This window comes from Prionailurus bengalensis, chromosome B4 (assembly GCF_016509475.1).
Source record: "Prionailurus bengalensis isolate Pbe53 chromosome B4, Fcat_Pben_1.1_paternal_pri, whole genome shotgun sequence".
NCBI classification, from domain to species: domain Eukaryota; kingdom Metazoa; phylum Chordata; class Mammalia; order Carnivora; family Felidae; genus Prionailurus; species Prionailurus bengalensis.
In genome coordinates, this window is record NC_057358.1 from 11469829 (window position 1) to 11495823 (window position 25995).

The 25995-nt window shown below is 42.2% G+C and overlaps 1 protein-coding gene across 2 annotated transcripts in view; it reads left to right on the forward strand.

Moving 5' to 3' along the window:
- Window positions 1-25995, forward strand: part of CAMK1D (calcium/calmodulin dependent protein kinase ID) — a 435052-nt gene that overhangs the window by 116986 nt on the left and 292071 nt on the right. The window lies entirely within an intron of this gene.

Sequence of the window (25995 nt, forward strand, 5' to 3'; positions counted from 1 at the left end):
GGGCTGTGCATTGCCTCCTCTTCTCCTTGGAGCCCATCTTTACTGCAGGAGGGAAGTGGCTTGGCTGGCCCTTTATTTGTTTCATAATGCGAGCATCTCCGCCTGCCTGCCCTTGGCGCTGGCTTCATTAGTCCTACACCGTCGCCCGTCTGGTGTGTTAATGCGTGCGTGTGTGCACGTGTGCACGCCTGTGCGTATGTGTTTGTGTATGAATGTGATGAATGTGTGTGGGTAAGCGTGCATGTGTGTGCGCATACATGTGTGCAGTGGTACATGTGGACGTGTGTGCACAGGTGTGTCGGTATGCATGCGTGTGCATGTGCATATGTGTGCACGTGTGCCCACATGTCTGCATGTGTGTATGTGCGCGCCTGTGCCCTGCTGGGATCACTGGAGAAGCTCCTCTCCCTGCCTGTGTAGCCAGGTGGCTGCATATAATATATTTAAATACATTCAATGAGATGCGTGAACCAAAAACAACTCCTGGGAGCCGGTTTACAGCAGAGTAGCAGGTCCCTCTCCGCGTGTGTCACAGCCGTCTGGCAGCCTGGGCTACTTTTAACAGTGGAGGAGAGGGCAGGCGAGGGAAGGCGGCTGGGCAGCAGGGAGAGGAGAGGAAGGGGCACGTGGGGGAGAGAAGGGATGTTGGCAACTGTGGGCTGATGGGGAGACGGGTGTGTGTGTGTGTGTGCACATATGAACACGTGTGTGCATGCACGTATGAACACGTATATGCATGTGTGTGGACACGTTTGCAAATGGATCTCTTGCTGTGGGACAGAAAATTCAAGGGGGCGCTTGGGTGGCCCAGTTGGTGAAGCGTCTGATGCTTGGTTTTGGCTCAGGTCATGATTTCACGGTTCATGAGTTTGAACCCCGTGTTGGGCTCTGCACTGACAGCACGGAGGCTGCTTGGGATTCTCTCTCTCTCTGCCCCTCCCCTGCTCACATGCACATGCTCTCTCTGTCTCTCTCAAAATAAATAAGTAAACTTAAAAAAGAAAGAAAGAAAAACTCAAGCAAAACCACCCTTCGCCAGGCTGGCTCTACCCTTTGTGAGCAGGTGCATTTATTTGATGGAGGCGTTAACCTAGAGAGATGTCTTACTCTGATTTTTTTGTTTTGTGCTTCCTAACCAGTCTCATCTCCTTTCCTCTCTTGTTGTGCCTGTCTTTCAGAGTTGGGTCTGGGGACCCCTGCGGGGTCGTCTGTAGGATGGAACCTCATATTGGAATATTTTCTCTTGGGGCCCTGCTCTGTAGTGATGGTAAAGTCACCATGTGTAAAAGCTGTGGTTCCTGAGGAGACTCAGTGTTTCTCCAGAAGACTTGGACTTGCTGTCTTAGGGCATCTGGCCGGCTCTGATAGGGAAAGATATCCCACAAGTGTCCCTGGCTTCCTGTGTTAGCTGAGCCATGGCTCTCTGGCAGAGACCTGGATTTTATCACCAGGAGTCAGAAAGGCTGGGTTTGCGCGGTCCTCTGGGAACATGTCTTGTCAAAGACCCTGATGGACACTCTGTCCCCTTCTCTTAGTCCCTCCTGGGAGGTGGCTGCTCTCCTGGATTTTTCTCCAACTCTGCTGTGCAAGCCTTGGGCTACCTCTGCCCCTGTCCTGAGGGGTGGGCCCTGTTTCTCGGAGGCAGGGTAGCGGCTCCACAGGGCAGGGCATTTCTGCCGAGAGCGGCAAAGCGGCCCGTGTAAGCCCAGGTTTTCACCTCCTCCTGCTTCTGATGGCCACCAGGGCAGCCATGGACCCTTGGTCTCTGGACAGATGTTTATTTTCGAGGGGTTTTAGAATCATGATTACTTCCATCATGTCCCGATTGGCACAAAAGCAGTGAGAATGTAGCAGGGGTGTCTTGGTGACAGCGGAGCTCTGGGGAAACCTCTTCTGAACCTCTTTTCTGTCAGGGGTGCTGGGGGAGACAGACATTCTTCTGCAAAACCCAGTGCGGATTGGGCCTGCAGAGATCATTAGGGCTGTTCTGTAATTTTAAAGGCAATAAAAGCGGGGTGTAGAAAGCTTCTCAAAGGTGGATCAAACGCTTCCAAATGTTGCAATGCCAGTGAAGACTAGTCTCTACCTCCTGGGGGGTGGCGACGGTGGGGGGGTGGGGGGGTACTTTCCTAACTGAGCGGTCCATCCTGCTGCCTCTTGTCCACAGAAGGAGCTGAAGTTGTGTTCTTTACAAGCCCTGTCCTTCCTTTATTGCTTATTCAGCACGATTGCACAACCCAGAATAAATAATAGTGAAAGCAAATGGGCCAGCACTAGTGTCTGTTTTACGAGAATTTAATTATGCTTCTCATGGCAAAGTTGGATCTTTGCTTTGCTTTGTAGCTTTATCGCTGTTTGGTCTTCATTAAGGCAAGCATTGCGTGCTCTGGCGTGTACCAAATACTGACAAAATGGGGCAGAGGAGGGCTGCTTGGACCAAACAAGCGGTTTCAGATGGGTGCCTTCCTCTTCCTTCTCCTCTGCCCCAGCCCCTGTCACATCCCATGTATATGAAAAAATCTGTCATTTCCCCCCCAAGCAGCGTCCTCCACCCAGAATTCATTCTTTAAAAAACATTTTTTTTAATGTTTATTTATTTTTGAGAGAGAGAGAGAAAGAGAGAAAGACAGAGTGTGAATGGGAGAGGGGCAGAGAGAGAGGGAGACACAGAATCCGAAGCAGGCTTCAGGCTCTGAGCCGTCAGCACAGAGCCCGACGTGGGGCTCGAACTCACGGACGATGAGATCATGACCTGAGCCAAAGTCAGACACTTAACCGACTGAGGCACCCAGGCGCCCCCAGAATTGATTCTTTTGTACGAGAATCATAGATTAGAAGAAACAGAGAATCCAGGTGGGTTCCAGGCTCTAGGCCACGCTAAATGTGTGAGGACTGATGAGTCACTTAACTCCCCGAGCCCTTATTTTCTCATCTCCTAATGGGTATAGTATGCCTGTCTGGCTTGCTTCTGGGGGCTTCTTTGAGCATCAGAAGAGATAATGTGTGAGTGAGTGTTGGGAAGCTTACAATTCTCTATATACTGTGAAGGAAGAATTGGAAGGACTCAGGTCCTTTCTCTCATGCTCATTCAGTGCTTGGTACCCCTGAGCACTAGGGTGGGGACCCGGTCTACCTCAGGTCACAATGCATCCTGAGTTCCTACCACAGTGCTCAAGAAATGTTTTTTTGAGCAAATGTTTGGCAAGGAAGTGGTCTTTTTAATATTCCTTATATAAACACAGAGCTGGGAACATTTTTCAAATGAACTACACTAATTAGTTGAGGAATTGATTTATTGGGTTGTTTGTTACAGTGCTGAGCGCCTCATTAAAAATTTTAAGGCTAACAAAAGAATTGAAACTGGGATCTCAAAGACCCAGCTACACCCCATGGTCACTGCAGTGGTGTTCACAATAGCCAAGATGTGGAAACAATCCAGATGTCCGTCAACAGATGAACGGATGGAGAAAATGTGGTCTATACATACTACGGACTATGATTCAGCCTTAATAAAGAAGGAAATCCTGCCATTTGTAACACCACGGATGAGCCTAAGGGACATTATGCTAAGCCAGTCACAGATGGACAAATCCTGCATGATTCCACTTACAAGAGATGTTCTAAATAGACTCACAGAATCACGGAATAGGATGGTCGCGGCCAGGAGCTGGGGGGAGGGGGAAGTCAGAATTGTTATTTTCAGTGGGTGTAGAGTTTTAGTTATGCAGACACAAAAGGACACACACTGTATGATTCCACTTCCATGAGGTGTCTAGAGTCATCAGATTCACAGACAGAGGTAGAAAGGCCGTGGCCAGGAACTTCAGGGAGGAGGGAAACAGGGAGCTGGTGTTCATGGGGACAGAGTTTCAGTTTGGGAGGATGACCGAGTTCTGGAGGGGGATGGTGGCGATGGCTGCCCAGCCCCGTGGATGTTCTCGGTGCCATGCAGCATACACTTAAAAATGGGCATGATGGTAACTTTTACGATATATATGTTTTGCCACAATGGGGAAAAAGCAAACACATCAAGTCCCCTTCTCTTCCCTCTTCCCTACTAAACTCGCATTTTGAGGTTCATATTTAGTTGCTACAACTCTACCAATTGACTTAATTTCCCCATTTGAGCCAAAGCAGGAAAACAGGAGCTTCCTCTGTTCTTAGACTCTCTTTAAGATTGTAAAGGAAAACGAGTTCATAAGCGACATCAACTCTTCTGGAAAACTGCCTCCCCCGACCTAGAGGATGGGGCCGGCAAGTCCTGATGATGTACGAAGTTATCTGTGAGAGGGGGGTATGGGGACACAGGCTGTGACCATCGCATCTTATTAAATTTTCTGAGAGGCAGGAAGGCATCTCAGAAGAGGAAGCAGCAGTGCCAGAATTCAGAGGCTGGAGAGAGAGCCTTCATTTGGATAATTGCAAGTCTTTCCTTTCAGCAGCTGCTAATGGGAAGGGCCCCAGGCCAGAGGCATCACCCGCCTTTAATGCGTGTGCCCTCACTACCCTGAGCAGGGCACACGACAGCCATTTCCCGACCTGGAACCCAGCTCTGGGAGGAATAATGATTTAGACACCAGTATTTGACCAAACCAGTGTTGTGTTATCATCGTGTGACCGAGCATGGATCCTCATCTTCCTTTAGACGTGAATTTGCACGTTTTGACCTGGGTGGGGTGATGGTTCTTTCAGAACTTTGAGGTTTTAGAATGTGACTTCTCAGTGATCTTTGTTTGAAAACAGGCTCCAGCAAAGCCCCGCCACTGTGCTCAGTACTCTTTAGTGTTTCCTGGGGTCCCATAGGGCTTTGTCAGTGACTGTGGTTCACAAATAGCCACACAGTAGCAGGTGAATTCCACCAAGGCCTGCGTTACACGGCCAATTTCTAGGATGCAGATTTCCATTTTGGGGGCTGGGATCGCTGAAAATAACATTCTGTGTTGGTGCCTGCTTTCATTACAGTAGGGAGGAAATGCTCTTAGACTTTCAAATAGATACCTCTTTGTGGGCAAATAAAAACTTGAATGTAAATTCAGACTCTAGCCACCCTGGGTCAGTGTGCCCTGGGGGCCTTAGCTCAAAGGTCTGAGCTACTCAGTTCTAGATGGTTTGGGAAGCTCTCTGCTTTTTGAAACCTTTTCCAAAGCTGTCTTAAGACCTTGTGTAGTGGTTTCCCATTTTCCACCCCAAAGTGCTCCTTCATAGTCAAGCATGTCTGAGAATCGAATGTTCTATCACTAAGGTGGCCACGGGGCTCCTGGATGGCTCAGTGTCTGACTTCAGCCTCAGGCCCTGGTCTCACAGTTTGTGAGTTCGAGCCCCATGTTGGGCTCTGTGCTGACAGCTCAGAGCCCAGAGCCTGCTTCGGATTCTGTGTCTCCCTCTCTCTCTGCCCCTCCCCCGCTTGCTCTCTCTCTCTCTTTCTCAAAAACAAACATTAAAAAACCCCAACAAACCAAGGTGGCCACACACACAAGTGACGCAGAATTACATCGTTTGCCAAGAGGACTGTGGTCCTGTTTCTGCCAGCTGCTGGTGCAGCCCCGGGAACACGCAGTAATTCAGTCCTTCCCTCAGAGTCACCAGTGACATGAAATTTCATTCTGGCCACCCCTGAATGAATCAGAGTGCCTTCTGCAGGATGCATTAGGGACACAAATCTACAAGCGTGGCATTTTCTAGATTTCTGTGCCTCCATTCTGCAGGGAAGACAGTGGAAATGAATGCAAATGAATGCAGGCCGGCGGCCCTGACGAGCCGCGAGAAGCCTTAATTCAGCAGCGTGTACACCATTGCTTTCTCATTCTTGAAGGCGGTCCCTGCGCTCTGATAAGAAATGGGGTGCAAAGGAAGGAAAGGATTTGGCGGTTAGGCTTTGCAAAGGAGCTGGCTTGGGAAGCAGGATGGTTTGACCTTCCCGATTCATTTCTCCGGCACTTACGCTGTGCCTGGTTTTACTGTGCAGTTGGTGATCTGCTTCGTCATAAATAGGCTCAAGTTCCTCTTCACTGGTATCTGCCCTGTCTCCCAACTTCAGTGTGTAGGTGGCAGTGAATCTCGGTTTTGGTATTGAATGTCTCCTTTGCTTGGCTCTTATGGATTATTGCTGCAATGCTATAGGTAGTTCAGATACTTATTACCCAGCAGGACCTAGTGGTTTTCATGTGTGGGTGCAAATTAGAATCTCCTGGGGGAACTTTTGCAAAATATGGATACCCGGGCCCTATTCCAATCCAGCTGGATCAGAATCTCTGGGTGGTGCTGAGACACCAGTATTTAAAAAAGTAATAATAATGTTTATTTATTTTTTGAGAGCTAGAGCGTGAGTTGGGAAGGGGCAGACAGACAGGGAGACACAGAATCCGAAGCAGCTCCAGGCCCTGAGCTGTCAGCACAGAGCCCAATTGGGGGCTCCCACTCACAAACCATGAGATCATGACCTGAGCCGAAGTCGGATGCTTAACTGGCTGAGCCACCTACGTGTCCCTGCATCGGTATTTTTAAAAAGCAACTTTTTTTTTTTTTGGCTGATTTCAAATGTGCAATGGAATCCAGAACCCCTACAGCCACACAGAAGGATCCTCACTCCTGGGTGGGCACAGAGACTTGATCTCACCACACAGATAATAGGAATGGACCGTCCGTAATTTCTCAGCAAGCCAGCAGCATCTCTGAGCAGTGGGGACAGCAAATACAACCTACCAGTGTGAAGATCCCTGAGTCTGTGCTATTAACAAGCTGCATGAGTTCACTGGAGGTGTGTGTGTTTTTCAGTTGCCTCATCTGTGAAATGGGGATAATGATTGCTACCCTGTGTTCCTCACTGGGCTGGTGGGAAAGGAGCTGATGAAATAATTCATGTCTGGGAAAGTACACTGAGAAATATAATAAAGCACTATACTAAAGGAAGCTATCATTATTCCCTGGCATATTTCAGTGTAATAAAAAGCCCAGTGCACTGTAACTCTGTCTAAAGCTTTAGCATATGGCTTGAGTGCAAGTATCAGTATGTGTCCACATACTGATCATCAAATGTTTATAACACCCTTTGTACAAGAGAGGCACACGGATGGAAAGAGCTAGACACTTTTGTGATACCGTTGGGATCTGTGAAGGCTCAAGAAGCTGGTGCTTTAACCTGCCTCTGATTTGAGACTGTTTTCACATTTCCACTGCCTGCTCCACCAAAAGCCCACTGATTTTTTTTTTTTCCACCTGCCCGTAGGGAGATCTGGGGCTCATTACTGGAGCTGTAATTAACCATGGCATGTCTTTATTTTGATAGCTCTGGCTTCATATTGTCTTCCAGGATTTAGACTCCTTGGTTGCCGCTGTGGTGGTTTCTTGTTTCCAGTTGCCCCTTTGAATATCTTTGAGTCTAGAAGTGGGTGTGATGCAGCAGACAGACCATGTCTGTGGTTTGTGAAACTCGGGAGAAAGGTTGTGTTTATAAAAGCTCACCAGAGCTCATATGGGCGTTTGCTTATTTCCGAGGGAAAAAATTTTCCTGGTTCAGGTGATTTTGGTGTGCTTGAAGAGCATGAGGGGAAAAACAAACAAGCCACATATGGCGAATGTTGACAATTCCCATAATAAAAGGACCAAGGCGGACACACTTTGTTTAACTGCTTTGACTCTTTTCTTTTCCTGAATAGAATCAATAGCACTGACCTCAAAGAATACAGTCAGGATTGTGTTATCCCACCATGAGTAGCAAAGGTTTGGATTTACTGCCCAGTCCAGCTCCAGACCAGAAGAGGAAATTCTGATGGGGACGCGTGATCATCTGTTCCCCAGTTGAGTGTTTCTGGCTGCAGCTGGGGGTTTTGCTGGCTTTATTGACTGGCCTTTATTTATTTATTTATTTATCTATCTATCTATCTATCTATCTGTCCGTCCGTCCATCCATCCATCCATCCATCCATCCATCCATCCCTCTCCAGGGTCTTTTTCCTGGCCTTTCTGAAGGCTGTCCACAAGAGGTGTTAGGACAGCGGGGTAGAATCACTGGACTCGGGGCGCCTTGGGGAGTCATTATGTCAGGCTCTTGAGTTCTTGGGATGGGGCACAAATCACGTGAGCCTCTGCAGAAGGAAGCAGCATTATTGTAAATGCGTGGGCCTTCTGGCTTTCAGCACCAAGCTGCTAGTTAATAAAGTCATAAAATGCACAGCAGGCCCACAAAGAAAGGCCTGTTGGGACTCTGTGAGCTTCTTGAAGGCAGGGCCCGTGACTTCTTCATAAACGATCATGCCTTATTCTCTATTTAAAGTGAAAACTTAAAGCAGTGAAAGCCCAAGTGATCGATGGGGTCGTATCTCCACGTTTGTCTCTGTTTAAATCAAACATGTGTTCATCTCTTGGTGTGCCCTGTTGTAGTGCTGGGCTGTGCTTGATTCTAATAGCATTATAAATTATGCTTTCTCCACGCAGGCATTTGTGCGTGTCCTGGAGAGAGCGGAGTTTCCCCGGGTGGTTACAGTGGGTAAGGACATAATGGATCCCAAGTGCTTTTTAGCTGGAGAGTGGTACAGAAATATTGAGGTTTCATTAATGCAAATACTCGCAGCAGTTATTTGATCACACTGTTCTCATCAGGAGGCAAGAGGGGGATTATGGGTTATTAGGGCAGGGGGGGTGGGTAAACCTATACACATGTATATTGCTTATATCAGCACACTATTCATGATTATGCAAATTTTGCACCAGTTTAGGTCCACCTTGACCACACCTGGAGCGTTTGCATCAATAAGTAGAGTTATGATAAAAATAATGACAGCTCTTCAGTTCTCGTCCGCCCATATGCTAGACACTGCGATGCAGAGTCCCGCTGTCTCATTTAATTCCTACACAGACACAGTGAGGTAGGGGTGTCGTTTGCTTTTTATAGATAAGAAAACTGACGTTACTTAGGTCATATAGGAAGTATGTGGGGCAACACACAGGTCCGCCTTGCTTCCAAGTCTGTACTATTTGTAATTATGATTTTTTGTTTTTTAAAAATGTTTATTTATTTTTGAGAGAAAGAGACCACAAACAGGAGAGGGACAGAGAGAAGGGACAGAAGATCGACGAATCCGAAGAGGGCTCTTTGCTAACAGCAGAGAGCCCGATGCGGGGCTTGAGCGTGAGATCACGACCTGCGCCACCCAGGCGTCCCTGTAGTTATGTTTTAGTAATTAGTTTGGTTGGTGCCCTAGCATGGGATTAACAAAGAGTACTAGCCCAAGCTGGGCTTCAGTCAAAGCAGAGTTGCAGGTTGGGGGGAAGAAGCTTCTTTAATTCATTTTCCCCCACTCAACAGGAGGTGCCTAATGCAGGACCTGGGACACAGCGGTGCTATGCATTCATCGGTGTGCATTTATACACTCTTTAAAAAAGGCTTTTTAATTTTTGTATAGTAAAAATCGCTGTTTTCGTGTGTAGTTCTGTGAGTTCTGACACACACATAGAATCATATACCTAGCACTACAGTCAAGATACAGACCATTTCCATAACCTCCAGATCCCCTTGTGTGCTGCCCCTTTGTAATCAGATACCCACCTCTGGCCCTCATCTTTGGCCTCCTGGTCCTCTTTCTCTCTAGATTTTCTTTGCGGGAGTGTAACAGACATGGGATCGCCGGGTAGGTAGCCTTTCTGAGTCTGGCTTCTTTAGCGCGGTGCGTTAGAATCATCCATGTTGTTCATGTGTCAGGAGTGTGCTCCTTTTTGTGTCTGAGTATCCTACTGCTTGCTGTGTGAGGTCCAACCAGCAGTTTGTGTGAACCATACAGCAGCTGACGGGCTTTTGGGTTGTTTCCAAGCTGGGCAATTATGAATATAGCTGTTATATGCATTTGCCTATAGGTTTTTGTGTAGATCCATGTTTTCGTTTATCTTGGTTAAATACCAGAGAGTGGATTGCTGGGTGATAAGGGTTTTTTTTTTTTAATTTTTTAAATGTTTATTTATTTTGAGAGAGAGACAGCATGCTAGCAGGAGAAGCGCAGAGGAAGAGGGAGATAGAGAATCCCAAGCAGACTGTGCACTGTCAGCACAGAGCCCGATATCGGGCTTGATCTCACAAACCTTGAGATCATGACCTGAGGTGAAATGCTCAATGACTGAGCCATCCAGGCTCCCCCTAGGTGATAAGGTTAAGAATGTTTTTAACTTTATCATAAACTGCAAAGCTGTTTTCCAAAGTGTCTGTACCATTTCATAGCCCTGTTAGCAGTGTATAATGGTTCTAATTGCTCTGTCTTCTTGGTATTTGCAGGTTAAAAAAAAAATTGTAGCCATAAGAATAGTCATGTAGAGTTAGCTCACTGTAGTTTTAATATACAGTTCCCTAATAACTAACGATTTTGAGCATCTTTTCATGTGCTCATCTGTTATCTGTGTGTCTCTGAGGGAGTGTGTGTAAATGTTTTACTCATGTAAAATTTTTTTTTAATTTAAAAATTAAAAATTTTATCATTGAGCGTAAGAATTCTTTATACCTTTTGAATACAATTCTTTTGTCAGACATTTTATTCTCTAATATTTTCTCTTGGTCTGTGGGTTTTCTTTTCACCCTCTTAAGAGTGTTTTTTGAAGAGCAGAAGTTTTTAATTTTGATGAAGTCTAATATTTCAATTTTTTCGTTCCTGGGATTGTGCTTCTCATGTCATAGTTCACAACTCTTGGATTAAACCAGGTCACAAAGATTTTCTTCTACAAGTTGTACAGCTGCGTGGCTTACCTCAATGCAGACGACCCATTTTGAATTAATTTTTATTAAGGTAGGAGTTGCACGTTGCCATTCTTCTTTGTGCGGAAAGATTGTCCTGGCAACATGGGTTTCGAAGATTATTCTTTCTGCTTTGCACCTTTGTCAAAAGTTGATTGACCATATTCATGTGGGTCTATTGATGGACTAAATATCCTGTGTCGCTAATTTACATGTTAATCCTTTTGCCAGTACCACACTGTCTTGATTATTGTAGTTTTATACTAAATCTTGAAGTCAGGTAGTGTGAGTCCCCCAGCTGTGTGCTTAGTTTTCAAAATGTTTTTAGCTGTTACATTTCCTTTACTTTTCTTTCTTGTTTTAATTTTTTAATGTTTATTTTTATATTTGAGAGAGAGAGAGAGAGAGAGAGAATGAGTCGGGGAGGGGCAGAGAAAGATGGAGATCGAATCCAAAGCAGGCTCCAGGCTCCGAGTTGTCAGCACAGAGCCTGATGTGGGGCTCAAACCCACAAGCTGCAAAATCATGACCTGAGTTGAAATCGGGCACTCAACTGACTGAGATATCCAGGTGCCCCGTCCTTTACTTTTCTATATGCATTTTAGAATTATTTTGTCAATTTCCACAAAAAAATCCTACTGGTATTTGGATTAAGATTGCATTGAATCTGTAGATTAATTTGGGAAAAACAAACTTCTAAGCAATGTTAATCTTCCAGTCCATGAACATGGTCTATCTCTGCATTTATTTAGATTCTCTTGATGTCTTTCATCAGTGTTTTATATTTTTCGGTATACAGATCCTGTATGTATTTTATTGTCTTTGCGCCTAAGTATTTCATTTTTTGGCAGTTTGTAAATGGTACTGTTTTTAAAGTTTTTATTGTCAAGTTTTCATTGTTGATATGCAGAAATATAGTTGCTTTGTTACATATTGAACTTGTGTCATGTAATCTTGCTAAATTCGCTTAGTATCCTGATACTTTTTTGTAATAGATTCTCTGGGATTTTCTACATAAACAATCATGTCATCTATAAATGGAGATATATATATTTCTTTCTTTTCCATCTGTGCCCCTTTCTTTTTTTTTGTCTTGCCTTATTGCACTTGGTTGGGTGTTCAGTATGATGTTTAATGGGAGATAGGAGTGGTGATATCTGACATCCTTGACTTGTTCCTGACCTTATGGGAAAAACATTTAGGCTTCCACCTTAAGTATGATATTAGCTGTAGGGTTTTAATAGATCTTCTTTATCAGATTAAGGGAGTTCTGTTTTAAGAACTGAAGTTGTTGTTTTTGATCATGAATGGATATTGAATTTTGCCAAATATTTTTTCTGCATCTGTTGGGATGATCGTGTAGTTTTCCTGCTTTAGTCTGTTAAAACGTGGATTACATTGGTTTTCAAATGTTGAAGCAGCTTTGCATTCTTGGAATATATACCACTTGGTCGTGGTATATTGTACTTATTATATATTGCTAGATTCAAATTGCTGATAGTTTGTTGAGGGTTTTTGTGTGTATGCTTATGAAGATTATTGTTATCATTTTATATTCCCACCAACAGTGTATAACTGGCTTTGGTACCAGAGAAATACTTGACTCAAAAAATGAGTTGGGAAGTATTTCCTTTTCTTCATCTTTCTGGAAAGGATTTTGTAGAATTGGTATTATTTCTTCCTTAGATATTTGGTAGAATTCATCAATGAAACTGTCTGGACCCTTAGTTTTAGTTTTTGGAAGCATATTAACTATGAATTCCAATTTTTTAATAGATTTAGGAGTGTGTTTAGGTTATCTGTTTGTTCTTGAGTGATAGCTTTTATTTAAAGGAACTGGTCAATTCCATCCAAGCCAGTCATCAGTAAAATAAGGCCCACAGACCAGCCATTTATTCTTTTTTTTTCATGTTTATTTATTTATTTTGAGAGATAGAGAAAGCAAGAGGGGAAGGGGCTGAGAGGGATGGAGAGGAAAAATCCCAAGCAGGCTCCATGCTGCCAGAGCAGAGCCCAATGTGCGGCTCAACCTCGCTATGAGATCATGACCTGAGCCAATATCAAGAGTTGGATGCTTAACCAAATGAGCCACCCAGGTGCCCCAGCCATTTATTCTTGTAAATAAAGTTCTATTAGAATAGAGCCCATTTACTTACCTAATGTTGTGCACTGTAATAGCAGAGTAGAGTAATTATGACAGAGACCATATGGCCAACAAGCTTTAAATATTTACTGTCTGTCCATTAACAAAAAAGTTTGCTCACACCTTGTCTGAGTTGTCAAATACACAGGGCTAGGTTGTTTATAGTATTCTTTTATTAGCCCTTTAATGTCTATAAAGTCTGTAGTGTTATCTCTTCAATTCACTCTTGATATTAGTAATTTGTATTCTCTCTTTTTTCCCCCTGGCCAGCCTGGCTAGAGATGTATCATTTTATAGATCTTTTTAAAGAACCAGCTTTTGGTTTGATTGATTTTTCTCTGTTGTTTTCTCTTTTCAATTTCATCAATTCCTGCTCTTATCCTTATATGTTCTTTCTTACACTAAATTTGGGCTTAATTTGTTTTTCTTTTTCTAGTTTCTTGACGTCAAGTATTAGATTATTGACTTGAAAATTTTCTTATTTCTCCTACAATCATTTAACACTATACATTAGTCTCTAATCTGTATGCCACAAATTTTTGATATGTTGTATATTTTTTTCAGTCAATTCAAGACATTTTCTAATTTGTCTCTTTTTGACTCCTGGTTATTTAGAAACATGTTGTTTACTTTCCAAATATTTGGAAATTTTCTAGAGAATCTGATATTGATTTCTGATTGAATTCTGTTATAGTCAGATAATATACTTTGTATGATTTCAGTTCTTTAAAAACTTTAAGGTTTGCTTCACGATCTACAATGTAGTGTATTTTGGTGAATATTCCATGTGCTTGAAAAGACTGTGTGTTCTGCTGTGGTGGGTACAGTGCTCTATAAATATCAGGTCAAAATATTTGATAGTATTATTCAGCACTTCTGTATCCTTGCTGTCTACTTGTTCTGTTGCTTGCTTAGAGAGGGTTGTTTGTGTACCTATCCTAGTATAATACTGAATTTGTTCTATTTTTTCTTTGTCTTTTTTTTTTCTTTATATGTTTTGAAGCTCTGTTTTAAGATATACACACAGTTAGGGTCGCCTGGATGGCTCAGTCGGTTTAAGCATCGACTTCAGCTCAGGTCATGATCTTGTGGCTTGTGACTTCGAGCCCTGCATTGGGCTCTGTGCTAACAGCTCAGAGCCTGGAGCCTGCTTCAGATTCTGTGTCTCCTCCTCTCTCTGCCCCTCCCATGCTCATGCTCTGTCTCTCAATAATAAATAAATGTTAAAATTTTAAAAAAAGATATACACACATTTATCTTTATGTAACAATCCTCTTTATTCCTTATTGTCCTTGTTCTGAAGTTTATTTTGTCTGATATTAATAAATAGCTTCCTTCATTTCATGTTTCTAGAGTATATCTTTTTCTGTCCCTTTAATTTCACCCTATGTATATCTGTATCTTTACCTTTACATTTTTAGGTGGTTCTTGTAGGCAGCATATACTTAGGCCCTGTTTTTTTGGTACAGTCTTACCATCTCTGTTTTTTAATTTGTTTGTTTGGATCATTTACATTTAATGTAGTCATTCATATAGTTGGATTTAGGTCTACCATTTTATTATTTGCTTTCTGTTTGTCTTTTCTTCTTTTTTTTTTTTTAATTTTTTTTTTCAACGTTTATTTATTTTTGGGACAGAGAGAGACAGAGCATGAACGGGGGAGGGGCAGAGAGAGAGGGAGACACAGAATCGGAAACAGGCTCCAGGCTCTGAGCCATCAGCCCAGAGCCCGACGCGGGGCTCGAACTCATGGACCGTGAGATCGTGACCTGGCTGAAGTCGGACGCTTAACCGACTGCGCCACCCAGGCGCCCCAGTCTTTTCTTCTTTTGATACCTCTCATTCTTTTGGATTACTTGATCTTTTGAAGAGTCCATTAAAATCTCTCATTTGGAATTTTGGTCATCTATCTTTTGTATGTGTGTATGAGTGTGTGTATTTGCTCTGGAGGTTACTTTATATATATATATATATATATACACACACACACACACACACACACACACACACACACACACACACATATATCCACACACATACCTTTTCATAATCTACTTTGACATAAAATTTTGTTAATTGAATAAAATTTAAAACCTCTTCAACCAAATAGACTTTTTTTTTTTACTGTGTCCTCTTTATAGTACAGTTGTCTCCATACATTAAAAACTCAATTTTTGCTGTCAATAGTCATCCTAATTATAAAGACCTTAAGCAGAGACAAATGATCTATCATATTTACCCAGATCTTTACCATTTCTTTAACTTTCCCTTTATTCTTAAAGTTCTAAGTGTCATTTTAATATTACTTCCCTTCAGCTTGAAGAGCTTAGTTTAGCATTTATTTTAGGCCACATCTTCGGGTGATGATTTTTCCCTTTTAAACTTTACTGATAATGTCTTTATCTCACCTTTATTCCTAAATGGTATTTTCTTGGAAATTGACTTTTGCTGTATATGGAATTTTAAAATCTTTAAAAAATTTTCCATTGTCTTCCAACTTCTATCATTTATTTCTTTAAAAAAATTTTTTTAACGTTTTATTTATTTTTGAGACAGAGACAGAGCTTGAACAGGGGACGGTCAGCGAGAGGGAGACACAGAATCTGAAACAGGCTCCAGGCTCTGAGCTGTCAGCACAGAGCCCGACGCAGGGCTCGAACTCACGGACCACGAGATCATGACCTGAGCCGAAGTAGGCCGCTTAACCGACTGAGCCACCCAGGCGCCCCCATTTATTTATTTTTAAATGCTAATTCTATTTATTTTTTTATATTTTAGTTAATATATAGTACAATGTTGGTTTAAGAAGTAGAATTCAGTGATTCATCACTCACATACAACACCCAGTGCTCATCATAAATGCCCTCCTTAATACTCATCACTTATGTAGCCCATCCCTCATCCACCTCTCTCCATCAACCCTCAGTTTGTTCTCTGTCATTTTAGAGTTTCTTGTGGTTTTTTTGTTTGTTTGCTTGTTTTGTCTCTCCCCTCCTTCCCATATTTTTATCTATTGTGTTTCTTAAATTCCACATATGAGTGAAATTGAATGATATGTGTCTTTCTCTGACTAACTGATTTCACTTAGCATAATACATTTTAGTTCTATCCATGTCATTGCAAATAACAAGATTTCATTTTTTGATGGCCGAGTAATATTTCATTGTATATATACCACATCTTTATCCATTTATCAGTTGGACATTTGTAGTTTGGCTTTTGTTGATAATGCTGCTATACACATTGGAGTGATTTACCCCTTTGAATCTGTGGTTTTGTTTCCTTTGGGTAAATACATACTCATGCAATTGCTGGGTGATAGGGTAGTTCTATTTTTAGTTTTTTGAGAACCTCCATACTGTTCTCCAGGGTGGCTGCACTAGTTTGCATTCCCACCAGCAGCGCAAGAGGGTTCCTCTTTCTCTGCATCCTCTCTGACACCTGTTGTTTCTTGTGTTGTTAACTGTAGCCATTCTGACAGGTGTGAAGTGATATCTCATTGTGGTTTTGGTTTGCATTTCCCTGATGATGAGTGACATTGAGCATCTTTTCATGTGTCTCTTAGCCATCTGCATGTCTTCTTTGGGAAAAGTGTCTATTCATGTCTTCTGCCCATTTCTTAACTGGGTTTGTTTTTTGGGTGTTGAGTTTGGTAAGTTCTTTATAGATTTTGGATACTAACCCTTTATCAGATGTGTCATTTGCAGATATCTTCTGCCATTCTGTAGGCTGCCTTTTAGTTTTGTTGATTGTTTCACTGTGCAGAAGCTTTTCATCTTGATGAAGTCCCAATAATTCATGTTTGCTTTTCTTTCCCTTGCCTTCGGTGACGTGTCTAGTAAGAAGTTGCTCCTGCTGAAGTCAAAGAGGTTGCTGCCTGTGTTCTGCCCTAGGAGTTTAATGGTTTCCTGTCTCACATTTATGTCTTTCATCCGTTTTGAGTTTATTCAAACTCAAATGTGTATGGTATGAGAATGTGGTCCAGTTTCATTCTTCTGCATGTTGCTGTCCAATTTTCCCAACACCATTTGTTGAAGATACTCTTCCAAAAGATAGAAATGGAAGGAATACTTCCAGACTCCTTCTATGAAGCCCATTACCTTGATCCTATAACCAGACAAAGATCCCACTAAAAAGGAGAATTAGCTTCCAGCATTTCTGAAGAGGTTGCTGATTTCTCTATATGTGATGTGCTGATTTTCTTTGGCTGCTTTCAAGATTTTTTCTTTACCTTTGGTTTTCACCAATTTGATCATTGAGTGTGTATTCTTTTCTTTGAATTTATTTTATTTAGGGTTTGATAAACTTTCTGAATCTGTAAATTTATGCCTTTTTACGATATTTAATACATTTTTAGCATTCTTTCTTCAAACATTTTTTTTCCTGCACCAATTGCTTTTTTCTCTCATTCTGGGACTGTAGTGACAAGAATATTCAACCTTTTGGTATTGTTTCACAAGTCCCTATGACTCTGATCATTTTTTTTTTTCAATTTGTTTTTCTCTACCCTTATGATTCAATAATTTTGATTGCTGTATTTTCAAGTTTCTGGACCCTTCCCTGAACCTGTTATTTCATGCATCTAGTGAATTGTCAAAAGAATTCAATTATTGTATTGTTCAAGTCTAAAATTTCCATCCATTTTTTTCTGTATTTTTAATTTTCCTCTGAAAACTTTTGTCTGTCCATTAATTTCAGCAGTATTCATACTTACTCCTAGAGCGTGGGTATAGTACATGCTTTAAAGCTTTTGTCTAATAATTCTAATATCTGGATCATCTTGGGGTTGGCATCTATTGATTGTATTTGTCCATTTTTGGGGGGGCATGTTGAATAATTTTAGATTGTATCCTAGGTATTTTGAATATTATGTTGTGAGACTCTGGCTTCTATTAAAATCTGCTGGAGAATGATGGTTTTGTTGTTGTTGTTTGTTTCCTAACTTCTCATCCCCTCCCCTTTCCTTTCCTCTCCTCTCCTCTCATTTCTCCTTCTCTTCCTTTCCTTTTGAGACTCAACCAGGTTAGGCTCAGATGACAAGTCTGTCTCATTTCTCATGGGTGGTGGTAACAAGGTCCACTCAGTTTTCATAGCCTTTGCTATGTTGTTTATATGTGCTGACCTGGAGTTAGTTTGGGATTTATGTGGTTCTTTATATTGTAATTTACTTCTTGCTTCTTGGGGTCTATTTCACATATGCATATCTCATGAGTAGTCTGGAACTTGTTTGATGCATACACAGTTTTTCAAGATTTCCTTCCCCAACTCTCCCCTCTCTGGAATTTTCTTCACAGTCTCTCTCAGGGGCCCATTTCCCCTGTTCTTGTCAAACAGGTGGACATATTTCAGAGTTTTATCCTCACACCACAAATACTTTTGTTCAGCTCTGTGGACTGGGAACACCCAGAAGGCAAAGCAGCGAGAGGAGAAAGAGAACAAAAATAATCAGCATCTCTTTTCACTCTTCAGACCACAGGATCCCCTTTTTCGAGTCCTTTTGGCCAGAGAGATGGGTTATCTCTTGGGGTCCTAGGTTCTCACATTGCCCAGCCTCAGTGCTGCCCCCTGACTGGGGCTGGCCTTACATTGGGGCAGAGAAAAAAGGAAAAAAAATACCAGGGGTGTCCTATCACACGCTTTGGTTTCTCAGGGCTCATTTTCCCTGTTTTCTGGGCAGAAAGGGGAGATTTTTCTCAGAGGTTTTGTTATCTTCTCCCACTGTACAGTTTTTGATTTGACTCCTCTTTGGATCAAAGCCAAGAATTCAAAGAGGAAAACTTAATCCAGGAAATTTAGCCATGTGTATTTCTTCAAGTTTCAACTTCCTCTGTCAATCTGTCTGGCATTGTTTGCTTTTCAGAGTCGTCAGGAAGCTGGGTTTTGTATTCTGTACAGACGCTTCACTTATAATCAGTGGGAGAGAGAGGCTTTGTGGATTTACTCCATGTTGACCAGTCCCACAAGCCTTACATCCTCCTCTTTAGAAATAAGCAGTAGCGTACTATTTGGTATATACCATTTAGCATACTGTTTAGCACTTGTTTCTTTTTCTTTTGCTTAAGACTGTATCTTGGAGATTACAATAATGCTATTAATAGTGACAATAAAACAGCAGTTCTTGAATGCTTTAAGTTCTAGGCACCGTTCTGAGCACTATACGTATATTAACTCATTAAATCCTTGCAGCAACCCTTTAGATAGCTAGATAGTATTATTACCATTTTACAGATGATGATACCTCATGAGAGAAATTAAGAAACTTGCCCAGTGTCACATAGGTAGTCAGTAGAGGAACTACCTAGGTTGTCTGGTTCAAATGTCCATATATATAATGAAAAATTATATGATAATAATGACAATGCTAATAATATCCAACACTTAACTATCCCATGCTAGCTAGAAAACTGGTGTAGAGATAGATGTACAAATCATCTTCAGAATGAAGTGTTTTTGTGAGCACATCACATTTATTCTCAGGTAGCAAGTATATCCGTTCTGCCTGTAGGAAATTTGAGAAAAGTCAGGTGACTGGCCGGAGAAGTGGTTGTAGGATTCTCTAGTATAGACAAGAGGTCTCTGCAGTGACTCTTGCTGTCCCCTGTGGATGGTACAGGACATTTCTAGCCAGTGTACTTTGGAATAATAGGATCATAGGTGGTTAGAGCTGGAAGAGACTCACAAGGTCTAGGTCCACCTCCAAGTTTGATAAATTGCATATCACGATGTGTCAGAACGCATCTCATACAAGGTAAAGAGGTATGTGACCGTTAGTTGCTGTAGATAAGGAAACAGTTCTCGAGAGCTAGAGTGATGAGGTCCTCATCTTCATCACCATCATCGGAGCTACATCTGTAGAACATGAAGGTCCCAGGCACTCTGTAGGAGACCTATCTGATGTTTAAAATAACCTTGCAAAATAGCTGTTATAATCCCCATGTATTTTGCATAAGGAAACGGATGCTCAGAGATGATTGGTAACTTGCCCAACCACAGTGACCCATTCACAGCTTCTTTACTGAGTACCCTGTACATATGCTAATTATGCATGTAATTACCATGTAACATTTTGTCCCAATCGAGATACTTTTCTGAGTGAAGGGCGGTGGGTACTGGTAGTTACTGTACTGGGACTGTCCTTGGCAAACGGAGATGATGGGTCACCTTGGCTATGTGCCTTGACTTCCAGATTGCACACTTTATATTTGCCTTAGTGTATCTGATTTAGATGATAGAGCATGTTTTAAAGGCCCAGTGTTCATGAGTATTTATTTTAATGGATCTGTTGGTCTGGTAGAGATGCACCACACAGCACTAGGTATACCTTAATGGGGTGGACAAAGGTCAGTTACAAATTTTGCTCATTGTTGCTGAGCGAGAAAGGACATCCTTTTAGCAAATACAATTTTAAAATATGAGTGTTGTGCAAAGTCATGAAGAAAGCCCTTAAACCAATATCTATTTTATAGATTTTCCTCTAGGGCTGAGTACTCGTGAACCTTTTGGGATGAGCATGGTTAAATATGGACAAGAATAGATGTGTTTTCCCCTCTGTTGCACTGAGATGACAGAAGATCTGTTGTCATGTACTTCACGGAGGTAAGGCTTTAGAAAGGGGAACAAGTTCAATGTGGATTTTCTCTTACATACTCATGAAAAAGATATCTAGCCAACTGGTCATGATTTGTCAAGCTGGGTGATGTATCTTAATATACATAAGCACATAACGCTGATCGCAATTCCAAGAAAGGGAATGGTATCCCTAGTTTATAAATGGCATTGGCTGTAGTTGTCACGTGCATTCTGCCACGAACTGTTTTTGCGTATTACTTTTGTGGACCCCTTCTGTCCTTTCTGCATTACCATTCCAAGCTTCCTTACTTCTCTTCCAGTGTTAGTCTGGAGGCCAATGGGATCAGAAGTCTAATTGTCCGGGATAAGACAATTAGAGCACAGGCTTTAAAGGACCCTAACTGTGAGGCTTCCCCCGTGGCAAATAAAATGTGTGGAAGCGACATGAAGTTTACATTAACATCAGCATTCTTGTTTGGACATTAGTGGGGAGACCATCACAATCTGATGATGAACTCCTGGTACCTGTATGTACCATCATGTAGTATGTGTTAGGGACCCGTTAAGGCAAAAAGCAGGGCTCCCCCCAGCAACCTGTCCAGGGTGCCTTCATTCTCTTTTCTGTCTTGTGCTGAAATGAGATAATGGCTACGGGGGACGTATGGAAATTACCAACATCAGAAGGATCCTGTGCCCTGGCCCTTCCTCATCTGTATGCATCACATTTGCTTAAACATATTGTCTGCAGGCAAAGTCCAATTATTTGGAACCAAGTTCCTAATGATAAACATAATGACTACAGTGTCTGTCATTGTGCACTCCATGGAGCAGGGGAGACTACAGGGACTCATCAGAATTGAAAAAAACAAAACAAAACGCATTTTGCACAGAATAGCATGGTTGGGGGGGGGGCACGCGTTCAAGATTCATCTTCCATGGTGAAATGATAAATTAGAGAATGCAGAGTAATTATAAATGAGAATCAAGCCTTGAAATTGCTGTCACCTGACACTGTGTTCCCTTTCTTTGTTTCCTAGCAATAATATTCTCATAATGTCCAAGCTAGCTCTGTCATAAACTAAAAAATGACTTTTGCTGTTTTCCCCATGGGGAGGTTGATGTGGCAAATAACTGTTAAACGATGAGTATGGGTATCATTACAGAGGCCAGAGGATTGCTAATAAAGGCAAGAGAGATTTTCTGTCTCTGGTTACAGAGATTTATAATCCAGGAATCTGCGAACTCTCTCTCAGTTCAATTCCAACAGGGACCTAATCCAGCTCTTCCCAATAAAGGATATTCCAGACACTACTCAGTGGAGACCTTTGGCCACGCTAGCTGACCACTTGACAGTGCTCCCCCTAGGAAGATTATTGAGCAATTAAATCATTCCTAGAATGGAAAAAAAATCTTCATGTTTCCCATTCCTAATCGGGTTTCCTTTTCTTAATTCGATAGAGCACCTTGCCTGTTTTCTTTTTTGTTTTTAAAAAATACGTGTTGTCTTCATCCATCCATCCATCCATCCATCCACTCAACAACTGAAGATTGATCACTCGGCCCAAAGCGTCATGTTTAATTCTCCTCATTTTATTTTCATGAGTGACCTGTCTGAATGCATCGCTGCTCGGAACCGTCTCCCTGTTGCGTTGTTTGTCTGGTTGTGAGATCATCTGAATGGAAGGAAGTGTCTCATGCACCACACCACATGCCATCTCCTGGTCATCATCTCATACTGGCATGCAATACTCCTTCATGACTGATTAGTCACGAATTTATCTTTTTAAAGCCTGATTTTCATGCCATAAATTTCCAATTATGTTTACTATATGGCCACTGTGTACTTTTTTTATGCTCTGCTTTCTGGATATAGTTTTCCATTGCTTATTCAGTCTGCATTGTCATTATTTTAATGGCTCTGTATCATCACCATGATCTGCCTTTCCTGCCCCTAACTCTTCAGTGTGACACAGAACCTCCACTCTAACTGGGTAGTTCCTACGGCCATTTTATTAGTAAGGAAGTGAATTTGGAGTTCCTATTAACATGGTGTGAACAGGTTATGCATTTATTATTTTCAGGTAAAAGAATTTTTAAAATAGGGAATCCAGGGCTAATACGGTGGCTCTATGAAGACACAGGGAGCCTAGGTTCTTTCTGTTTTTCTATTCCATTGCCACAAGCAAGGAACTTCTGTCCTCAAGGTCACAGGCTGACCACTCGAGATTTAGCCATCATCTCCTTATTCTAGAAGGAAAGAAACAGTAAGGGACCAAGGAATATGCGTCACAGCCAAATGAGTTCTCCTTTAAAAGAGTTGCTACATAAGCCTCACATGATGACTTTGGCTTCAATCTCACTGGCCACCTCTAGCTGACAGGGAAGTTCAGAAATGTAACTTTGCAGTTTGGTGTATGAGAATAATGTTAGCTGTTGTAACAAATAAGCCCCCAAATGTACTGGCTTCACACAATAGGCCTTTATTTTTTTCTCATAAAAATACAGTACAGATGTCCCTCCTTGCCAGTAGGCCTCTCCCATGGGGTCTGAGAGCGCCAGGCTCCGTGTATCTATGGCAATACCCTCTTCTAGGACCTGCGTCCTTGAACTGAGTGGACATATGGTGAGCAAGAATGGAGAGTCTCGTGTGGGAGGTGTTTCTGGGCCAACCGGGAAGGGCCCACATCATCCACTTAGGCTCCATTGGCCAGAGCTCAGTCACACGGCCACATGTACCTGAAAGGTGATAGCTAGCAGTTAGCTCTGTGCCTGCAATGAGGGGGTAATGGGTTTGGGAGTAGCCAACCACTGGCTGTTGGGATTCTGTTATAGGGAAAGACGTTCGAATGTACTGAGACGTGGAATGAGTCTTAGCTGCAGCTTCCGCTCATTTTTTCCCACGGACACTCTTCCTGTTCTGGTTCTCCCGGGTTGGGCCTCCTCCTTCCTGGGTCTGTGTGGTGATGCTAGTCTTTACCATGTTCCCCACTCTCCAGCTTCTTGTCCATGCTGCCACATTTCGCTCTAGATTCCACAGTGACTTGTTTCTATTTGTCCAATGTTTCTTGGGTCTTGGTTTTTGTTCTCTAACCGTGTGAAAGCGGGGACTTTATTCTCTTCTTCTGTCATCATTAGTGGGTCACTGTGCCCTACTAATATGATGTGTACATCTCATGAGAATGGCCAAGAAGTCCTCGATTAAATCAGCTCAAAGAAATAACGAGGCCAGGAGTTAAATAGTTAAAGTTGACACTATTTGGCCAACATGTGGAGGCCATTGGAAGGAGCACCAGGCTTCTGTGGTTGCATGCTAACCCTGTTGGTCATGTGCTCTGAACCTAGACGGGACCTTCTCTTTACTAGATCAAAGTTTACTCTAGAAAATTTCTGCTCCTAAAAGGGTACTCATATGCCCTTGCTTTGCAAAAGTCCAGTGCTCAGTTTTGGCCAGGCACGTTTGGTTCTTTTCTCTGTATTCTTATGATGTTCTGTGAACATTTTCATTGTAGGCCCTATCGCCTCATCAAAATAATTAGTATTTCCTGATCACCCTAAGGAGTGAGTGTACAATTTCCATCTTTCCATTTAACCCTTACAACAGCCCCATGAGGTATGTGGTCTCACTTCGCCCCATTGTACTGAGGAGGAGACAGGCTCATTGAGGTTCAGCGAATGTGCCTCACGAATGAACATCAGGTCTGTGAGTTACTGTGCTGTGTTGCCATGTGTAAACTGGGCCTGTCCCAAGGAAACTGGGCCCCAGGGCCTCCCTCCTTGCATGCCCCCAGCTCTGCAGTTTTGTGAAGGCACCGATGGCTATTCTGCCTCAGGTTAAAGTTTTTAAAAAATCATGAAATACTCATATTTCCCACAAAGTACAGAAAAATAAATGAACAGATTACTGGGTAACCCCCACCCAGATTAAGCAAATGTTGATAAACATTTTGCCTTATTTGCTTCTGATTTCTCCCTCAAAAATGTCTTGGGCACAGGATCCAGTTATGGAGACACACCCCATTCCCTTTCTTCCCAGGGTCAACCTGTTCCTGAAGCTGCTATCCATTTTCATTATGTGTCTTCAGACTTTTTAAAAACATTTTTAAGGTTTATTTATTTCTGAGAGAGAGTGCGCGAGGGAGGGGCAAAGAGAGAGGGAGACACAGAATCTGAAGCAGGCTCTAGGCTCTGAGCTGTCAGCCCAGAGCCCAATGCGTGGCTTGAACTCACAAACTGCGAGATCATGACCTGAACCAAAGTTGGATGCTTAACCAACTGAGCCAACTGAGCCATCCAGGCTCCCTGAGACTTTTTCTCCATATGTCCGTACTTTATGTTCCAGCAGTTGTAGGGCCTTATGATTATCGGTGTATATGTGTGTGCGTCTTGTAGAGGACCTAAATGGAATCTATACTGTCAGTATCTCTTAGTAACCTGTTTCTTCTCACCTGTTGTTATGTTAATACACGTAGATTTCATCATTTAATTTAACTGCTAGAGTATTCCACTGGATGACTGTAGCATAGTTTACTTTAGTCATTTGGGATATTTACATCCCTGTAGATTAATTGGGATATTGCACCCCTTTAGGTAAATACACGTAGCTCTAATTCTTCATTAGACGTATAATATTCCATGGCATGGATGCACTATTCCCCCATTACTGAGCATTCACAGTACTTTCGTTATTTTCCACTACTTACAGTGCTGCAGTAAACATTTTTACACATACATCCTTATGTAATGTTTTTATTTCTATAGGGTGGGTTTCTTAAGACGAAAGTTAACAGGTACAGCCGGGTTAGTTTCCAAGAATGTTTTGGCAATTGACAGGCAGCCCGTAAAGTGACCTTTTTCCAGCCTGATGGGAAGGAAGCTGTCCTGTTGAGGTTTTATTTCTCATTTCCAGGACTACTAGTAAGGTCGGGCAGCAGTTAATATGTTCATTGGCCATTCTGTGAACTGCGTGATTGTATCCTTGCCCACACTGAATTGCAGGACCAGAGCATCTCAACTGGGCATGGTTTCTGTGATCAGTGCTCCCTAGAGGTGGGGGGGGGGGCAGCCTCTGTGACAGCCCTTGGTGTCACTGGGATGTTAAGTTTTTGTCCTACAGGTCGCAATTATTCCTTCACCCCGGCCCTAGCCTGTTACTCTTTTTACTTTGCTTGTGCTAACTTTTACTATGCCTTGATTTCTTAATTGTAAGACTTGACCATTTTCTCTTTTCCAACATGATTTTTGGGTTTTGTGTCTTGCTCATGGACATTAACTGATGCATACCTTTTAATTCTTTTCTCCTAACATGTTTCCAACATTTTTACTGTAGCTTTTACTTAGAAATTTAAGCAGCGTCTTTAGAGAACCCAGATTTTCTAGGTATGTTATTACAGCATGGCGAAGGATTTACCATTTACTAAATATCATTGACTACATATTATTTGCCTGAGTATCCAATGCTCTGCTGAGGAACAAGGATGTGACATATATTCTCATCTTTTTCATTTAACGTTTATTTTTTGAGACAGAGACAGAGCATGAGTGGGGGAGGGGCAGAGAGACAGGAGACACA